This window comes from Lithobates pipiens, unplaced genomic scaffold (assembly GCF_037356315.1).
Source record: "Lithobates pipiens isolate NorthernLeopardFrog02 unplaced genomic scaffold, aLitPip1_a1.2 Scaffold_8, whole genome shotgun sequence".
In the NCBI taxonomy this organism is placed as follows: domain Eukaryota; kingdom Metazoa; phylum Chordata; class Amphibia; order Anura; family Ranidae; genus Lithobates; species Lithobates pipiens.
In genome coordinates, this window is record NW_027507903.1 from 184,737,253 (window position 1) to 184,756,871 (window position 19,619).

The window sequence follows — 19,619 nt, forward strand, 5'->3', positions numbered from 1 at the left end:
ACGTGTGTTCTAGACCGGTTATTTCACAGATAGCTGTGGTGAACAGTATATCAGTTTTAGCTGGGTTGCACCTATAATTGTGTCCTGTGATACTGAACCTGCATTGCCATTGAAACTGCTGTCTAACCAAACGTCCTTTAGGCAGGGGAAATCAAATAATCCAACAGCTCTTCCAGGGATAGCACTACGCTAGTACTCACACTCCCATTCTTTCTTGGATCATACGTTCCAGGAACAAATGACATAGGGTCCGTTTTGATTACAAAATGTTGGAAATTAGTCAAAAGCTGGCATTGTACAATATATTTAAATAGGTTCCAGCCCTCATGGCAGCTTTACTTTGTAGTGGAAGCAAAGTATGTTTGTAGGACCTCCCAACTAGATCAGTATCCTCCTACAATTTATCATTGTGTGATTTATATGTATAGTGAGTAGGAGGCAGGTACTGACACTTCTTCTAACAACAAATTATATTCTTTGTGACCATACTGCCAAGCTTGCAAGAAGGTGTAAATAGTTCACCTAGGTCCTACCTTTTTATGTATGCCCAGGATTACAGGATTCTGTAAACATAGACAAAAAATGTTCGCCAGCATGAATATCGCAAATATAAAAAATAATGTTTTTCTGCTTGCAAGGCTCGAGATTACATTTTGATCAAAATTACTGGCTTTTTCTCTTTTCTAGTTTTTAGCTGTCTGGTAGGAACTCTTAAGTAATCATACAGTAATTGGCATACAGCCACGCAAACTGTGCAAAAATCAGAGGCAGCAGGATTCAAGCAGGAGGAAACCTGTGGTCTTCTCTAATATCTAATTCATTTTAGTAAAGACAACAGCATACTGTACATCCCTGTATGATCATCTAATGTATCAAATGGTGCACGCCATTAAGTCACACTTATAAAATAAGTGGGAATCTTTGATATGCAGCTGAGAAAGAGATTTGCAATGAGGGTTTTAATTAAAGATGGCAAAAGAATAATTTATCTTAGATATAAATCAGTCAAAGCTACTCTGGACAACCCATTAGCTATTCATTTGAATGCTTAATAATGTGACATCTGAGATCCTGAAATTATAACAATGGCCAGGTTGATTCATCTATTCCAACCCCAGCTGGTGGCACAAAGTTGATAATTAGAATTATTCCTGAAAGACTAAAAGAGAGTGCTCCACATTAATCTGAACTTACAATCAAAATTAGAAATATTAATGACACTCATGAATGGATGAGAGTTTTTTTTTTTTTTTTAAAGAGTTAAGCTTTTGAAGATTACTTTTTTAATCAAGTGCCTTTAATACTAACTTATACTGAGAAAATGTATAACTACGTTATATCATAGTATAAAACTTTGCAATCAATAATGATCGAAGATTTAAAGCCATAGGTTTCTTATTATATGGAGAAACACATTAATGGGCAATTTTTACTCTGAACCCCAAAGATACTAAAGCTGGAACATATTTATAAACCAAAAAGCAGTACACAAAGTAAACATGGAAAAATAACTGTCTTTAAAGTGGAACTTCACTCTCTCAATTAACATTGACTATTTTTAATCCTTATGTTGCTAGCATTAGTAAATATATCTAATAGTATTTAGTGTTTACTTAAATCCCAGAAGTCTTCAGGAGGGGAGGAGGGGTTTTCTTAGCTAAACAAACCCTCCTGCCTGAATGCCTGAGTTAAGAGAAGATAAATTCCAGGAGTTAAATGCTACATGAATCATCTGCCCTTAATCAACATGGCCATGGTTAGAAATGCTAGGGGGGTGTTTTTCAAAGTGAAAATAATGCATGGAGACAAAGATGGATGGGTGTGTTTGCTTTAAATTTTAAAAATGATTGAAAAAGCATTTGGGGTTTTTGATACTCAGATACAGTGTCATTCGACTTGATTGATTCTTAACTGCTTCCCACCTGGCCAAAGTATGTAAACAGACGAGTGGAAGCTTCCCCGTTCTGAGTGGATGTACCCGTATGTTGCTCAGAACGGGAGGCCTCACAATGGTGCAATCTTGTTATGGCTGTGATCTTTGGACACAGCCCATCACAGATTAGGACATGGGTGCTGGGATTGGCCCTCCTGATCACACAATGACTGTGTCCAGTCCCAGCCTTCACACAGTGTAAACAGAGACATGTGTTTGTTTTGGCTCTCCCAGCTGAGCTCAGTGAGAGCTTATTCCGAGGGGGGGGGGGGGGGAATTGCAGCCTCTGTGACAGTTCTCTATGTATCTGATGATTTTAATGTTCAGTTACACATATATCACACTAGGGGTGGCCCGTGCATTGTGGGCGCACAGGTACCGCCCCCTCAAATCCTTGCCGCCACCTCCCGACCCATGCGCCAGGCCCCTTTCATGACGCAGGATGCATGGACTCCTATGGCAGTGTGGGCAGGGGTGTTTTTTTTTGAAGCACCTGATTAGAGCCTTGGGCTCTAATAGGCTTCAAAAAAGGATGGGCTCAGGCGCAGAGAGTGCACCCTGGTCCCACCCTGTTGTGTATGAACATAGCAGATTATTTCTCGCTATTTTTACACCAAAGTGCCTCCCCGCCAATCAGGAGGCAGGTCAGTGAGACCTGTTTCCCAATTGGCCAAAGCTCCGGGCATCCTATTGGATGCCCAGCGCTTTGGTGGAAGAGACACACTCACAGGGGAGGAAGCTGGAGAATCAGACTCCTCCACCACTGCCAACAAGGAGGAGAGGATGAGGACCCAATGGAGGAGGAGATGCACAGGATGCAGGAGGCGTCGCCTGCCCATCACCCAGCTCGCTGCTATCACCCAGATTGGGTAAGTGCCGGTCTGATGGTGGGTGAGTAGAGGGGGGTGTCACAGTGGCTGCATATGATGGGCACAAGCTGCATACGATGGGCACATGCTGCATAAGATAGGCAGAAGCTGCATATGATGGGCACAGGCTGCATATGATGGGCACATGCTGTATATAATGGACACAGAAGCTGCATAAGATGAGCACAGAAGCTGCATATGATGGGCACAGAGGTTGCATATGATGGGCACAGAGGCTGCATATGATGGCCACAGGCTGCATATGATGGGCAGAAGCTGCAAATTATGGGCACAGGCTGCATATTATGGGCACAGAGGCTGTATGATGGACACAGGCTGCATATGATGGGCACAGATGCTGTATATGATGGCCCAGGCTGCATATGATGGGCACAGAGTCTGCATATGATGGTAACAGAGGCTGCATATGATGGGTACAGTCTTCATATGATGGGTAGAAGCTGCATATGTTGAGCACAGAGGCTGCATATGTTGGGCACAGGCTGCATGAGATGGGCACAGAAGCTGTATATAATGGGCACAGGCTGCATATGATGGGCACAGAGGCTGCATAAGATGGGCACATATTGCATATGATGGGCAGAAGCTGCATATGACTGGCACAGACTACATATCACAGGCAAAGACTGCATAAGATGGGCACAGAGGCTGCATATGATGGCACAAGCTGCATAAGAAGGGCACAGAGGCTGCATATGATGGGCACAGAGGCTGTATGATGGGCACAGGCTGCATATGATGGGCACGAGGCTGCAATCGATGGCATAGTGGCTGCATTTTATGGGGCACAGTGACTGCATATGATGGGTACAGTGAGGCTGCAATTGATGTTTTTTTTCAGAATTTTGAGCACCAGCCGCCACTGGATCACACATACCTTACCCATCCCCACACAGTACACCCAGCACCATCTCTCTCTGTCCAAGTGTCCCGTGAACATCTGTGCCATTGTCTCATCAACATCAGTACCAGTGTATCAGTGTCCCATCAACATCTGTACCAGTGCACCAAAACATCTGCAATAGTGTTCCATTGCAACATCAACATCTGTCAGTGTCCACGAGTGGACGATCAACATCTGTCATAGTGTACAAGTGCAAAAAAAAATCTGTCAGTGTACTATTGTCCCACCAATAAATAAAAAATGTAAAGAGCCCAAACCCCCCTGTGCTTGCATGAAAAGGCGAATGCACATACTGGTCCCGATCGCACCACACATGTGAGTTATCACCATGAATGTCTGAGCGAGAACAATAATTATAGCACCAGACCTTCTGTGTAACTGTCTATGGAGGTTTTTAAATATTGAAGTTTGGCACCTTTTCACCAGCGTGTGTAATGTTTGGTATCAATTTACCTGGCGCAACACCATATTTTATATTTTACCAAAAATGTGGGTATTATATTGTCCTTGTGTGCATTGAAATTCATTAGAGTGTATTAATGCGTTAGTGTGTAAAATTGTGTTAAAAATAATTGCTGCACAAATACTGTGTTTGAAAATTTGCAAAACCCACAATTTTATATCCTAGGGGCTTTGCTACAAAAATATATAATGTTTGAGGGTTCTACATAGTTTTGTAGCAAAATACAGAATTTTACTTGTAAACAAAAAGTGTCAGAAGAAGGCCTGGATAATTAAAGTGGATAATGCCTGAAGTACTCCTTGGATGTTGTGCCTCTCTATATGGCTAAGCTGTGAAAAAGTCTCACACATGTAGCATCACCATACTCAGGATGAGTAGCAGAATGTGTTTTGAGGTGTAGTTGCAAGTATGCCTATGTGATAAAAAAACTAATAAAATTTCTTCAGTTTCCAAAGAATTATAGGAAAAAATTACAACTTGCCATGCCTCTTACTAAATACCTTGGATTTTCTACTTTGCAAAAAGGGGTCATTTGTGGGATATTTATACTGCCTTGGTATGTTAGAATATCAAGAATTTATAGGCTTTCAGTACATCAGGTGTGATTAATTTCCCGTGATTGGCACCATAGCTTGTAGACTTTGTAAATTTTAAACAGACCAAATAATATACACTGATTTTGGTTATTTTTACCAAAGAAATGTAGCAGTATAAATCTGGGTCAAAATGTATGAAGAAAAATTAGTCATTTGCAAAATTTTATACAGAAAATAAGAAAAATGCTTTTCTTTCCAATATTTTTGGTATTTTTTCATTTGTAATACAAAAAATATAAAACCCAGTGGTAATTAAATACTACCAAAAGAAAACTCTATATGTGTGAAAAACATGACAAAAATTTCATATGGGTACAGTGTTGCATGACTGAGTAATTATCATTCAAATCTGACAGCACTGAAAGCTGAAAATTGGCCTGGGTAGGAAGGGTGAAACTGCCCAGTACCGATGTGGTTAAAGAGATGCCAGAGGGTTATCCATATCTTTTCTTATAACTACAGGTAAAGAATATTTACTGTATGTAAAGATCTTTTGCTAAGAATATCAAAACAGCAGTGACATTTGAAAGACAATATGTGACATATGAGAGAAAAAAAATAAAGGTACAATTGAGTGGCACTAAATGAGAGAAAAAGGAGTTGAGTGAGCCTGAAAGCAAAAAAATATGTGAGTGCTAAATAAACACATACAAAGGTAGAAGAAGAATGTAAAGAGGAGAGGTAAGCAGAAACAGAGGGTGCCGAGTAAAACGGATATTAAGGAATGAAACACAACAATCATAATTATTTGGTAAGATTTTTGTCAATATGCATGAGTATAAATGTATTTTTGATACTTCAGCTGTACATGATATTGTTTGCTGTGCAGCCTTTTTCAGCCAGGATGCTCAGGCCCCCTGGGATACCTTGAGGTTTCTTCAAGGGTACCTTGGCAAAATGCCTAAAAACTGCCCCAAAATTTTATACAAGCCAGTGGGTGGATGAATCCTGCCTTTTAGTTAGCCACAGGTTTAAATTGTACACCATTACAACCTTCTAGCTGCCAATCTCCTAATGACCAGTGACAATATCATTTGATAAGGAGGATGCCAGCTGCCTGCATATCATCCTTGTTTGACCCTTCCTTGCTTCCATCAACTTTGGGGTCTCATTAGCTGAGTGATAGAGAAAAATTGAGGGAGAAGAAAAACATTGGAATTCTAGTCAGTAACAGTTTGCAAAAGTGTATTTGTCTCTGAAAGAATAAATCACCCTTAACGTTGGGTGTCCTATGTGTATTAATGTTGCTGCAATATGTAAAACTATCAGGATAGTTTTTACATTTTAGAAGACTGTCCATAATTTTGGAGGGTGCCTCAAGATTGTCGATAATTTTAGACAGTACCGTGGCTGAAAAGGTTGAGAAACACTGCATTTAACCAGTTCCCACCCGGCCGTCATTCTGCTATAGGCTGATGGTTGCGTTATCCTGATTGGGCATCATATGACGTCCAGTAGGATAAGCCGCTAGGGCGTGCCAAAGGAGTCACACAGTGCGATAATTGGGGATGGCACCCATCCACGATCACAGTAAACATCCAATGAATTTGGCTAAAAATATGGGCAGAAATCAGCACCAAATAAATTGAGATAAATATGGCACCAACATCCCTAGAAACTATTTTGTAGGAGATATAGGACTTTAAAGGTGCACCGTATAGAAATTCACTCAGACGTAATATAAAAATATACAAATAATTTATTTAAGAAAGTGTTAAAAAAGTAAGGAATACAGTTTGATCAAAGCCATAGGTATACACACACTGCCTATTGTTGACAATGAAATACTGTAGTCACATACATATTTACATCACGTCCAAATATCTCAACATGTTTCGCCGAGATGGCTTCTTCAGGAAAAGGATGTAAGGACCTATATTATTAGGCATAAAGGAGTATATTTCACTTAGCTTTATGTGTATATGAAAAAGAAACAAAAAATTATTAATACATCATATATGACATTTTAAAAGTTAACATTACAAAACATGCACAAGTATGACTATATATCACTCACAGAACAAGTAAAACCCAAATGCAAAAAACTCCCTTCCTCTATATTGAGCATGGGAGTTGATTCCACAGGGAAAATCCTCCTGAATGGCCCCACAAGCCAACACCTAGATCCAGTCGAAGCAATGCCAGATCTCCCGTAGGGTGGAGTATAGTGCTTATTACATAGATTGATTTTAAGAGAAATGAAGTACCTGCAAGGTGCATTAAATATATGTCGGTCAAAGAAAGAGGAGAGAGGTAGCGCACACAAGTTCATGGCAGGCTCTGATAAATGAACTGCACTCACCTCAATCCTACTTGTTATTTATAAAAGTACTGGGAGCTCATGCGGATGAAAAAGGGGCATAGGTCTATGTTAATATATTAAGGAATTTCACCCATTTGAAAAATTTGAAAGATATACTGTATATACATGTATCAGATATTATTCTAATTATTCCAGCCTAAATATACCCTTATACCTTAGGTCCTTAAGTCTCACCTGTATTGATCTTAACACTACTACAAAAAGTACCCATCCAGGGTTTCCTGGACACTCAGACGCCAAAAGCGGAAAAAAAACACATAAAGGGGAGAGAGGAAGAAACCAAATCCCAGAAGGAGAACGCCAGACCTGCACCTATCCGTAAAAGGGTAAAAAGGACAAAGAGACCGCCATTTTGGCTCCATCCATATACAGACAAAGCCATCCCATCAGTCAGATAAATACCTGAAATTTTCGTCCCTGTTGATCATCAGAACAGTCACCCATGCTTGCCATCAGTTTCCTGTTGGTACCACCATCAGTACAGTCACACATGCCCGCTATCAGTACTGCCATCAGTACCGCCAGACAGGCCCACCATCAGTACCATCATTATGGCCAAAAGAGTTAACACACCTGAGGAGGCATATACCATGCTTACCATGTCGGATGATGAGAGCAGCGGGGAGCTCCCATCATCCGATTCTGGTTCGGAATATGAGCCAGTAGAGGGTAGTGGATCGGAGTCCAAGGCAGCGGAGGAAACCGTCCCTCCTAAAAGAATGAGATCAGGACCAAAATCAGAAGACCTGCCTACCACCAGCAGCGCCAGACACCTGGAGGAGGGGCTCAGTACCAGTACTGGAATTACACATCCAACCCAAAGAATCCGGCCCAGTCCTACCTTCCTAATGCCCTGGCAAACCCCAGGATCTGCTATAATCCCTCCTTTTACTGCACATCCAGGTATGCAGTCCAACACTACAAATTTTTCCCAATTAGATTATTTTGATTTATTTTCCCCAAAGAATTGTTGCAGTACATGGTGGACCAAAAAAATCTCTATGCAGAACAATTTATTGTCACCAACCCCAATTCCTCCTACCCCCGTATGTTCCATTGGCAATGTCTCACACTAGACAAATTGAAATTGTTTTTGGGCCTTACTTTTAATATAGGCCTTACAAAGAAGAATGAACTGCATGCCTACTGGTCCACCAACCCCATCCCCCACATGCCAATATATTTTGCTGTCATGTCCAGGACATGCTATGACATGATTATGCATTTTCTACATTTTAACGACAATTCACAGTGCCCCCCAAGATCACCCCAACCACGACAAATTGTACAAAATACACTCCCTAATAAATTATTTTTCCCAGCAATTTGCTGAAGTGTTTATCCCAGACCAAAATATTTGTGTGGACGAATCCCTTATACACTTTACTGGCTGGGTGCTTTTCAAGCAGTATATTCCCAGAGAGAGAGCCAGGTACGAGTTAGAACTAAACAAACTTTGTGATGGAGCCACTGGATACATGTACACCTTCCGTATTTATGATGGCAAACACTCCCAGTTCCAGCCCCCTGAATGCCCCACATATATCGGAACCAGTGGGAAAATTGAAGATTCAGAGAAGACACGCCCCCATTGTAAAGCCTGAACATGTACACGACTATAATCTGTTCATGGGGGTGGAGAGGGTGGATTTAGATGATCAGATGCTACAACCATATTTGTCAACCTGGAAGTCTCGTTGCTGGCATTAAAAAGTTGCATGTCATCTCTTTCCTATGGCCATGTTTAATTGGTTTATCTGCTACCAAAAATCAACCGAAAACCAACCCATCACCTACCTCAAATATATTGAAGACATTGTTACTGCCCTGATTTACCAGCAAGGACCCGCCCCAGGAAGCATTCGCTCTGATAGTGTTAGTCGACTTCACGTGCAACATTTTCCCTATAACATTCCCCCCACAGAATCCGCAAGAAGACGCCAAAAGAAATGTTGTGTATGCAGCAGAGGAGGAGTTAGAAGAGATACCAATTATTGTTGCCCCCAATAACCCTTCCAACCTGGCCTGTGCATTGGAGATTGCTTCAGAAATTATCACACATCCATTAGATATTAGTTCCTCTTATTTTTAATAGACTGCCATTTTCCTGTTTCAAATACTTATGTGGATCATTTGCCTGCTACCATGTTTCTACCTTCCACTTTAACTGACCCTGGCCTGTTTACCAACAATGTCTTTGCCTGCCGTTTCAAACCATGTTTCTGACTTCCACGTGCACCAACCTTGGCCTGTTAATCGACCATGTTTTTGCCTGCCACTTGGACTGATCTTTTGCCATTCTACTTTAGTACACAGGTGTCTCACATATGGGAGGGGCTTCAGAATAGCGTTCAGAGTAGAAAAAAAAACAGTTTTTGGTTTTCTGTGTTCCCAGAACATGGTTTGGTGTCCAGAGGCTTCAAAGAGATTTGGGTGCCAGAAGCCTCTACCCTTGTCCCCATGGCCCTAAGCTTGATGGTCCTCCCTGCTGCCTGGACCAATACTTTGACTGTTCTGACCATATCGCTGCATGTAATGACCCAGGACATTATGGACCATGTTTGTTCCTGCTGCCTGGACCAATACTTTGCCTGTGTAGACCATATCTCTGCCTGCTGCCTCTACTGACTATGGACAGTATTTCTGCCTGGACATCTCTGCCTGCTACCTGGACCAATGCTTTGGCTGTGCTGTCAGTAGCTCTGCCTGTATTAACTATGAGCAGTATTCCTGCCTGCTGCCCGGATGATTGATTTTGCTGTCGTTGACCACATCCCTGCCTGCTGCCTGGGCCGATGCTCTCCTCTGTGGACCACTGCACTACTAAAACCACAAGTAATCTTTTGTTATTTGGTATGTACATGCTATGTGTTAGAAATATGAAGGGCCTTCAAAAATGTGATCGGTAGTCAGAAAACTATATGTCTCATTTATGCTCCTAGAACGCTTGGAGGTGCTACTTTGATGTTGGGCCTCTGTATATGGCCAAGCTGTGTAAAAGTCTCACACATGTGGTATCGCTATACTCTGGAGGAATAGCAGAATATATTTTGGGGTGTCATTTTTGCTATGCACATGCTGTGTGTTAGAAATATCTTATAAATTTATAACTTTGTGTAAAAAAAAAAGTTTTTATTTTTTTCCACGTTTTCAGAAAACTTGTGGGAAAAAAAAGAACGGTTTCAAAAGACTCATAATGCCTCTTAGAATATACATTGGGGTGTTTTCTTTCCAAAATGAGGTAATTTTGTTTGCATTTCCATTGTCCTGGTGGTCCAGGGCTTTCAAAAGTGAAATAAGTTGTCTTGAAATTATGCGTAATTATGTGTAATTTATGCTCCTAGAACGTCTGAAGGTACTACTTGGATGTCGGGCCTCTGTATGTGGCCAGGCTGTGTAAAAGTCTCACACATGCGGTATTTCCATACTCAGGAGGAGTAGCAGAATGTGCTTTTGGGTGTCATTTTTGCTTTGTACTTGCTGTTTGTTGGAAATATCTTATAAATGGACAACTTTATGTAAAATAAATGTGTTTTCATCTTTTTCCCAGAGATTCCAAAAACTTTGGGAAAAAAATGAAGTGTTCAAAAGACTCATAATGCCTCATAGATTATACGTTGGGGTTTTTGCTTTCCAAAATGGGGTAATTTTGTGGACAATTCCATTGTCCTGGTGCTCAAGGGCCTTCAAAATTGTAATAGGTGGTTGAGAAATTAGATGTGTCATTTATGTTTGTAGAATGCCTGAAGGTGCTATTTCAATGTTGGGCCTCTGTATATGGCCAGGCTGTGTAAAAGTCTCACACATATGATATTGCTATACTCAGGAGTAACAGAATGTATTTTGGGGTGTCATTTTTACTATGTACATGCTATGTGTTAGAAATTAGATATGTGCAATTTGTTAAGTTCCAAATTAGTATTTTAATGAATGTAGACAAATTCATTAATTTAGAAATATCTGAATTTCAGAAATTCCGAAATTCTAAAATTCTGAAATTTAAAATTTGAAAGTTGAAAATTGAAAAATGAAAAGTTGAAAATTCTAAAATCTGAAATAATAACTAACTAATAGACATGTGCAGACTGAAATATTTTGTTTTAGAATTTTGTTTTCGTCCGAAAAATAAATGTATTTAGTTACTCCCAAAATTAATTTTTATTTATTAAATTTTTCGTTAAAACATTGCATTCGTCCGAAAATCCAAATAAATTATGGTCGAATCTGTCATTGAAGGCTTATGGTGTATGTCGGAATGTTTAAAGAAGATTTGACAGAGCAGCGAAACTCACTTATGATGCTGCAATCATACATTCCGGGTTGAATATTTCGACTACAAGCTATAGTAGGATTCTAATGTTGTACGTCTTCTATGTTTTTTTAAGGCTATTTGCATTGCACACAGGTCATTAGCATTAGCATTAAGAACAAAAAAATTAAGAAAAAAAATGCGTGGGTGTCCCCCGAAATTCCATACCAGGCCGTTTGGGTCTGGCATGGATTTTAAGGGGAACCCCGTGCCAAAAAAAATGGTGTTGGGTCCCCCTCAAAATCCATACCAGACCCTTATCCAAGCACGCAACCTGGCAGGCCGCAGGAAAAGAGGGGGGACGAGAGAGCACCCCCCTCCTGAACCATACCAGGCCACATGCCCTCAACAAGGGCCTCATCCCCACAACCCTGGCCGGTGGTTGTGGGGGTCTGCGGGTGGGGGGCTTATCAGAATCTGGAAGCCCCTTTAACAAGGGGACCCCCAGATCCCAGCCTCCCCCCTGTGTGAAATGGTAAGGGGGTACTTTTCCTACCATTTCACAAAAAAAGTGAAAAAAAGTTTTAAAAATTACAGGAGACGGTCTTTGACAATTCCTTTATTAAAGTATTCTTTCTTGTGTGACGCTTCTCTTCTTCTGACAGTTCTTTTATAACGGAGGGTGGGGGCCACCCGGTGACTCCGCCCCCTCTGACGCATGGTTCCATGCGTCAGAGGGGGCGGAGTCACTGGGTGGCCCTGTCCTCCGTTATATAAGAACTGTCAGAAGAAGAGAAGCGTCACACATCGGGAGCCTCCCATTGCATGGAGCGGCCCGAGAACCAAGAAGAGACGCCGTGGAAGAAGATGCTGGACGAGAACACCGGACCAAGAAGAAGTGGATCAGAGGAAGAAGAGGATCTGAGGAAGAAGATGGAGGAAAAAAACTGAAGGATGAAGAAAAGAAGAAGGAAGAAGACCAGAAGAAAGAAGATGAAAGAAGACTTTAATAAAGGAATTGTCAAAGACCATCTCCTGTCATTTTTAACACGTTTTTGTCACTTTTGTACCCCCTTACCATTTTACACAGAGGGGAGGCTGGGATCTGGGGGTCCCCTTGTTAAAGGGGGCTTCCAGATTCCGATAAGCCCTCCGCCCGCAGACCCCCACAACCACCGGCCAGGGTTGTGGGGATGAGGCCCTTGTCCTCATCAACATGGGGACAAGGTTCTTTGAGGGGCTACCTCAAAGCACCCTCCCAATGTTGAGGGCATGTGGCCTGGTATGGTTCAGGGGGGGCGCTCTCTCGGCCCCCCTCTTTTCCTGCGGCCTGCCAGGTTGCGTGCTTGGATAAGGGTCTGGTATGGATTTTGAGGGGGACCCCCATGCCATTTTTTTTTCATTAAAGTCTTGTTGTAAGTCGCACTGTGATTCACACTCAAGTCGTGTCCAAGTTGCCTTGCCTCCCAAAGTCGTGCTGGAAGTCGTGTTGCCTCTGTGTGAATTATTGGACTGTTATGATACAAGTTCAATAGACACAGATTGTTATTGTTAAGCCGCGTACACACGGGCGGACTGTCTGTCCAACTTAGTCCGCCGAAACACATTTCAGCGGACAGTCCGCTCGTGTGTGGGCTTCAGCGGACTTTTTCAGCGTGCAGTCTGACGGACTAAGTATTTTGGAATTTCCGTAATATTGTCCATCCAACTTTGGTTTCAGCGGACAGTCCGCTCGTGAGTAGGCTAGTTGGACGCATGCTCAGAAAGGATTTACACGGCGGAAGGTTGCATTGCTGTGTATTGGACGTCCTATTTCTAGTCCCGTCGTACGTGCTGTACACGTCATCGCGCAAGCTTTCAACGGACTGTTTGTTCATCATGTGTGGTCAAGTCCGTTCATTCGAAAGTAGGACGGACTGTCCGTCGGATTGTCTGAAGCATTTATTTATGTCGGATCTTTCGTTTTTCAGACTCTGTGCCTTCGTTATCGTTTGTCAAAACAATAACATTTTCACTTAGGGGTGTACTCACATTTGTTGCCAGTGGTTCAGACATTAATGGCTGTGTGTTGAGCTATTTTGAGGGGACAGCAAATTGGCACAGTTATACAAGCTGTGCGCTCACTACTTACATTGTAGCAAAGTATCATTTCTTCAGTGTTGTCACATGAAAAGATATAATAAAATATTTACACAAATGTGAGGGGTGTATTCACTTTTGTGAGATAGTGTATATCAAATACACTGCCACTTACTGAATAACCTGCCTACTTAATCTAAATCAAGCTATCGCTCTGTCCACACCAATAACACAACATACAGCTGCCATGTAAGCAGTCTTATATAGTGTGGGGTGTGGACCTAGTCCCCCTGAGCCATGATTGGCCAAAGGCAGGGTGCCTATGGCTCTCTTAGTAGAGGGCTTGTTCTGGACCCGGACTAGAAAAGCCCGGTATCTTGTTTCTGTCCCCCTGGCCAAATGAATCCTTAATATAAAGTGTGCACCCTTGAAGTCAAACACTGACACATACGTAGTTCAGTATTCAGATACTTCTTCTTTTTTATTTCCTGGACTCCGGCTAATATACAGTGAGCCGGATATCTCACTATCAAATCAAGAATTAGATAAAAGAAAGCGTGTACAAACCACAAATTATACATATTCATTATTGTGACGAAGGTTAAGCTTTTAAGCTGGGTCATGTCTTAAAAGGGTAAAGCAAGCTACGATAGAGTCTTGTTCCCAGCCCCCCTTCTCCTTGGGTGTACTGACGAGGTGGCCGAGAACAGGTGCAATTCTTCTCTTTGACGTTGCTCTCTTTCTTTTAACTCTTGCAGTTTCACATGAAGGGAGAAGCTAGCAGACATCTTAATTATGATTAAATGAGTATGATTAAGGTTGATAACTGATAATGAAAGATAAGCACTTATATCTATAAGAGTACCAGAAATAGGCATTTCACTTTCACTCATGATCACATCCATTACAGGCTTAGTAGAGATCTTGCAGTGCAATATGGGGCGTTCCACAAGCACTCCATAATGTTCACTCTTCCACGAACGGGAGAACACCTGATGTTCAAATCGAACTTATGTTCGACTCAAACATCAAGCATATCTCCCTAGTTTCTATATATTTCAAAGATGAAGTCTTAGGTTGATCTTCCCAGCACAGATCAGGGTATTATTCTTTAAACGGAGTTCCACCTGGAAAAAAAAAAAAAAAAAAAGTCAGCAGCTACAAATACTGCAGCCACTGACTTTTAATATATGGACACTTACCTGTCCAGGGAGCCCGCAATGTCGGCACCCGAAACCGATCTTCGGATCGACTCACATGTTGTGCCACTGCCATTCCTTGAAAGGGAACCAGGCAGTGAAGACTTTTGGCTCCTTGCTACCTAATGCACATGTGTTAGTCATGCTGCGCATTCTGAATGTTTCCTACTGTCTTCTGGGCCCTGTGTGTCTCCCAGAAGACAGCAGGGGGAAGGAGTAGAGGCCGGACATAGCATAGCTCACACTATGTGGGGCGCTCTTTTGCCGGAAGCGGGAGCAAATACCTGGATTTGACAGGTATCTGCTCCCCCCTGAAAGGTGCCAAATGTGACATTGGAGGGTGGTAGGAATCCGATCACCAGAAGTTACATTTCTGTGTAGAACTCAGCCTGAAAGCCTGAAAGCTTTCTTTAAATACAGCAACTATTTTTCAGAACATTTCCCCATCTTAAAGAGCACAAGAAGTGAAGCCCACTGTTCCCCATTCCTATTAGTACTTTCTATTTAACTGTTGGGTCAGTTTATTATAAGTAGTCCTAGCATCAAGGCACTGGAAATTGCCAGATTCCACCACAAGAAATGTTAATTTTCCCAGCAACATTATTTGTTTTTTGTGAAACTTAAAAACCTCAATCCCTGACCTTCTTTCAACTTTTGACCTATCTGCAAAACAATTTTTTAACATCACAGCATGATACTCCTACCAACTACAGTATATTTTAAATTCTACTGGGAATTCATTAGAATTTAATTTCAAGAAATGTGGGACAAGTACCATACCTCCATGCCACACCATTAGAAAGAATACAGCATCAAAACAAATTCTGCTAGAATTTCTACCCACTGTTAAGAAATCCCTGTTCACGTTACAACATACCAATTAAGGGTACTCTAATCCCATATGCACTGTTTGAGGCCTTGTCAGATACAGAAGAGCTTGATCCGTTCTTTTTAAACTTAAACATAAAGGAGTACTAGGACTATCATGGGTGGTATAGTATGATAAAGGAGAAAAGGCTTTTCCACCCCACCAATGTTATGCATCTATAAAGGAGTCTGGAAGTCTGTAGCATTGCAGCTGCTTTCATTAATAATTTACAATGGATCCTTACCAGGAGAAAGAAAGTAGTTCTCTAGAAAACTCAGCCTTCAAATAAAATATTTTAGTATTACCATTAAAAACAAGAATTTCTTGCAAGTCTTAAATATCTTTGAACACTGTCATTCCAACAATCAGTACACTTCAGAATATATACCTGTCATATAATAATAACAACTCATGTCTCCCTCTTCATATATATTAAAATGGAAGTAAGGTTTAAATGTTCCCCTCTCGGCTGAGAACTGAAAGCAAACACAAAAGCAAATTTACTCCTATTATATGTTGCCCAGACTATACTGGATACCCCTGGTTTGTGGATCTCTATCCTTAGGGAATTTCAAACATAGCTAGTGGGAATACCCCAGGGTTGTGCAATTTTGTCTCAATGTAAAAGGTTATGTATATTATTTTGAGCCATACCATCAGGGAAAATTCCTACAAGACACTTAAAAAAAAGGTTGCACCAAAACCCAATTTCACCTAAATACATACAGTAAATAATAGGCCAAATGTAATGGAATTTTGATTCTGTTTATAGATGACATTCTTATGCTTGACTTTGATCATTGCTTCTAGAGTTGCAGTGGTGCACTTCCTAGTTCTGCTAAGAAGTTTTCCTTGCATGTAACCCAATCCCTTCTATGTTATCTTACTTTCTCTACGCCTTATCTTTACCCCTCACCCCTTATTCCCTTTTGTTTGCTCCTCCAGTTAGGTTGCTGTCTTGGCCTACTCCTTGCTGCACAGTGGGTTATGCTCCCTTTAGCTTAGCTTTACTGAACATATCCACTTAGTATAAAGTTAACCAAAGAATGAAAAACCCCATATAGTGGACTTTTTAGGCAAGTATAACAAGTGTAAAATATATAGAATGCTCTTTATTTTTCTAACACATATTATTCTATTTTTTTGAATAGAATTGTCATGTGCTTTATACCTACCCCTGAAGAAGGAGACGTAGGTTCTCCGAAACGCGTAGGGTGTTTTAAGCATTAGAGATTGTTGTATTGTATATACACTATTGATTAGTTTGTCTATGCATTGCTTGTTGTTCTTGTATATATATATATATATTTTTTTTTTTTTTTTTTTTATAACATTTACATTCAATAAACTTTTTTACATTCTATATATTTTACACCTGTTGTACGTGCCTAAAAAGTCCACTATTAGAGGTTTTTACATCTTTGGTTTACAATACTGGGTGTGGCACACAAAATTTAAAAATTATTGCCATCCATACACTTCATTCTTAGTATAACGTTAAAAAACCAATGGATTTTAGACTGTTGTATCAGACTGGCATGTATCTATCCAAATCAAGCCAGTTGGTCATAGAAGGCATGAATATCCCCTGATCATCCAATATTATATGAACTTCAATTTTCTTTTGTATTGTATGATCTGGCAAACAAACTGTACATTCTATTAGTTTGATACTGCTATGGTTATTGAAAAAATAAAAATAAAAATAAAAAGGATTGAAACTGAAAGAACCCTGAAAAAATGTATTACTTGGTACCAAAAAAAAAAACTGAATCAGCTATGAAAATAATTTGGTTGGAAGGAAAGATACTGTCACTATTAATTCTTTGCTGTTCACTTTGTGAACTGAATTTGTCAATAGCCTAAAGGACTGTTCCGGAAGCAGTAACAGACACAGCTGAGGTCGTCTGCTGCTCTTGAAGTTCACAGTAAGGAACACTTCCTCAGTGGATACAAACGCCCAAAAGTCTACCAATACAGATTGTATTTCTTCTTTAGTTAGCACATTTGTTGGGCTGGTTGACATATTCTTTTGTACATGTATTTCTCTGTGCTTGTGTATGTGTGGAGCTAGAGTTACAGTCCCTAAAAAAAGATTTCAGTATTAATACCGATGGCCTTAACAAAGTCTAGAAGTTAAATGTTACAAGCAACTGTGAGCTTTTTAGCCACTTCAATACCGGGCTGTAACATTTTGAATGACAATTGCACGGTCATGCAACACTGTACACAAATTCAATTTATATAATTTTTTCCCCACAAATAGAGCTTTCTTTTGGTGGTATTTGATTTTTTTTTTGCGTTATAAACAAAAAAAGAGCGTAAATTTTGAAAAAAAACACAATTTTTTTTAAACTTTTTGCTATAATAAATATCCCAATTTAGAAAAAAGAAAAAAAAATGTTTTCCTCAGTTTAGGCCGATATGTATTATTCTACATATTTTTGGTAAAAAAAATCACAATAAATGTATATTGATTGGTTATAGCGCCTACAAAATAGGTTATTGATGTATGGCATTTTGTTTATTATTATTTTTTTACTAGTAATGGCGATGGCGGTGATCTGAAATTTTTATCGTGACTGCCACATTGTGGCAAATAGATCGCACACTTTTGATTTTGGGACCACTGACATTTATACAACGATCAGTGCTATAAAAATGCAATTATTACTATAAAAATGTCACTGGCCGGGAAGGAGTTAACACTAGGGGGCGATCAAGGGGTTAAATGCGTTACCTAGAGAGTGATTCTAACTGTGGGGGGATGGGACTGTCTAGTGGAGGAGACCGATCGGTGTTCCAATATACTAGGAGCACACAATCTGTCTCCTCTCTCCTGACAGGATGTGGATCTGTGTGTCTGTCACGAGCAATCGTGGGTGCCCGGCAGACATCGCGGCTGCCAGACACGCTCATCTGCTCCTCCGAGACACAGCGGGCATGTGCCCCCTATACCCCAGAGAAGCCGAGGACATCATATGATGCCCACCCAGGATGGAAGATCCCATCTGCAGACATCATATGCTATAGCCGGGTAGTGAAGTGGTTAGACATTTTGCTGCTTTCAGTTGTTTCACTTTTCAGTTCTCAGATGGCTGAGCTAGTTTTCAATTTTTCATATGCACCAGTCAGAACAATAATGTTAACACTGTGTAAAAGTTTTAGGCAGGTGTGATAAAAATGCTGCAAATTATGAATGCCTTCAGAAATAGAAGTGTTAATGGTTGTTTTTTTTTATCAATTAACAAAATTAAAAGTAAATTAACAGAAGAGAAATCCAAATGAAATCAATATTTGGTGTGACCACCCTTTGCCTTCAAAACAGCATCAATTCTTAATTTCTTCTAGATACACTTTCAAACAGTGAAGGAACTCGGCAGGCAGGTTCCAAACATCTTGGAGAACTATCCACAGATTTTCTGTGGATGAAGACTGCCTCATATCCTTCTGTCTCTTCATGTAATTCCAGACAGACACAATGATGTTGAGATCAGGACTCTGCAGGGGCCACACCATTATTTCCAGTATTCCTTGTTCTTCTTTATGCTGAAGATAGCTCTTAATTACATTGGCTGTATGTTCAGGGTGGTTATCCTACCACATAATAAATTTGGGGCTAATCACACACCTTCCTGATGGTATGGCTTGATAGATATACTGTACACCTGCCTGTATTTCTCAGCATTGAGGACACCATTGATCCTGACCAAATCTCCAACTCCGTTTGCAGAAATGCAGCCCAAAACTTTCAAGGAACCTTCACCATGCTTCACTGTTGCCTGCAGACACTCATTATTGTATTGCTCTCCAGCCCTTTGGTGAAAAAAAACTGCCTTTTGCTACAGTCACATATTTCAAATTTTGACTCACCAGTCCAGAACACCTGCTGCCCTTTTCTGCCTACAGTTCCTAATGTTTTTGTTTCCATGTTTATTTCCACATCCAATGCATGTGAGCTTATTTTTTAGTCTGTGCAGGCTGTCAGTAATTCAATTTGTGATTGAGCATTTGATTTTTTGATTTTCTCAAAGCAGCGCTCTGTTCCCTTGCAGCTCTTTTAAACCCATTTGCATTTTATGTGTATTTAACCGGGTTGAGTAACCCCGAAGGTA